The following is a 2,440-nucleotide window of genomic DNA, read 5'->3' on the forward strand; positions in this document are numbered from 1 at the left end:
TGCTCTGTGTGTGTAAAACGGCTGCACCTGTTTTGGCGGGAAAAAGTATACAGCCTCTCTGATTGGTGGATTCAAATTCAGCAGCTCCCAGGCTGCTTGACTGAGCTAGAAACTTACTTCTCTCTCCTGTGTGTGTGTGTGTGTGTGTGTGTGTGTGTGTGTGTGTGTGTGTGTGTGAGAGAGAGAGAGAGAGAGAGAGAGAGAAAGGCTTGTTATGGGATGATCTCATTGTAAGATTTAAATTCAATATATTTAGACTGGTTGACTGAATTGAATCTTGTGTGTGTGTGTGTGTGTGTGTGTGTGTGTGTGTGTGTGACAGAGAGAGAGAGAGAGAGAGAGAGAAAGGCTTGTTATGGGATGATCTCATTGTAAGATTTAAATTCTATATATTTAGACTGGTTGACTGAATTGGATCTGTGTGTGTGTGTGTGTGTGTGTGTGTGTGTGTGTGTGTGTGTGTGTGTGACAGAGAGCGAGAGAGAGAGAGAGAGAGACAGAGAAAGCCTTTTTATGGGATGATCTCATTGTAAGATTTAAATTCAATATATTTAGACTGGTTGACTGAATTGGATCTTGTGTGTGTGTGTTTGACAGAGAGAGAGAGGGAGAGAGAGAGAGAGAGGGAGCGAGAGAGAGAGAGAGAGAGAGAGAGAGAGAGAAAGCCTTTTTATGGGATGATCTCATTGTAAGATTTAAATTCAATATATTTAGACTGGTTGACTGAATTGGACCTTGTGTGTGTGTGTGTGTGTGTGTGTGTGTGTGTGTGTGACAGAGAGAGAGAGAGAGAAAGCCTTTTTATGGGATGATCTCATTGTAAGATTTAAATTCAATATATTTAGACTGGTTGACTGAATTGGATCTTGTGTCTGTGTGTGTGTGTGTGTGTGTGTGTGTGACAGAGAGAGAGAGAGAGAGAGAGAGAGAGACTTTTATGGGATGATCTCATTGTAACATTCAAATTCAATATATTTAGACTGGTTGACTGAATTGGATCTCTTGTGTGTGTGTGTGTGTGTGTGTGTGTGTGAGACAGAGAGAGAGAGAGAGAGAGAGACAGAGAGAGACTTTTTATGGGATAATCTCATTGTAAGATTCAAATTCAATATATTTAGACTGGTTGACTGAATTGGATCTTGTGTGTGTGTGTGTGTGTGTGTGTGTGTGTGTGTGTGTGTCTGTGTGTTTAGTGAGAGAGAGAGAACCAAACCCTTTTTTGGCAGCAACTTATTGTAGGATTTAGCTTGAATATAGTTAGACTGGTTGACTGGATTAGATCCTGTGTGTGGGTGCCCCTCTGTGCATGTGTTTCAATATGTGTCCATATTTGTAATTGTGTAAGTTATTACTATTCTGCTAAATTATAGTTCTTCTGCTACTTTTCGGTATTTGTACTAAATACAGTATTTGTGCTAAATCATACTATTTCTACTATTTTATAGAATTTGAGGTAAATATAATATTTCTGCGTAATTATAGTATTTCTACCAAATCATAGTATTAGTACTAAAACATAGTATTTCTGCCAAATCTTGATAGTTCTGCTATGTTATTGTACTTGTAATTAATTATAGTATTTGTGCTAAAGCATAGTATTTCTGCCAAATCTTAGTATTATTGCTAAATCATAGTATTTGAGCAAACTCATAGTATTTGAGCAAATTCATTCTTTTTGTGCCATAGCATAGCATATTTGCTGAATCACACCATTTCTGCTATGTTGTAGTATTTGTCCTAAATCACAGAATTTCTGCAATGTTTAGGTATTTTTGGTTAAATAAAGTATCTCTGTAATCTTGTACCATGTTTGCTAAATTCCTGTATTTCTGAGAAGTTATCATGTTTCTGCTAAGTTACAATATTTCTGCTAAGTTCTGCTAGGTTATTTTATTTCTGCCAAGTATTATGTTTTCTTTACATTATTGTAGTTCTGCTAAGTATTTACATTTTTGCTAAGTTCTTATGCTTCTGCAAAGTTATTACAATTTTTTGCTATTTTTCAGCTTTTTCAGCTAATTTTAGCAGACAGCTTAAGCGTTACAGCATCCACACTGCATTTTCGCAGGAAATGCAAATTTTTCTAGTTGTGTGGATGCTGGAGGCATCCACACTATTGAGTTCCTGTTTCTCTTTATTCTTTATTATTATTCTTAGGACTTCCGTACACTTTTCGCCGTGGATCTACTTCCACAATTTTCAGCCGATTTTCACCGTTCAAATTTTAAACTATTCTGCTATTTCTGCTAATGATGGCTATATCTTTTGGTATTTTATACTGTTATACTTTTTAAAATATTAAGCTTTTTTCCTTTAATTTGTCCCATTGAAATGAATGGGAAACTTCCATAATTCTGCTAAAACTTGCTTGTTTTTGAAACTTAACTACTTTGTCATATTTTCACGTAGAACAACCATTCAAACTTTAAAATGTTCTCAA

This window comes from Oreochromis aureus, linkage group 9 (assembly GCF_013358895.1).
Source record: "Oreochromis aureus strain Israel breed Guangdong linkage group 9, ZZ_aureus, whole genome shotgun sequence".
In the NCBI taxonomy this organism is placed as follows: domain Eukaryota; kingdom Metazoa; phylum Chordata; class Actinopteri; order Cichliformes; family Cichlidae; genus Oreochromis; species Oreochromis aureus.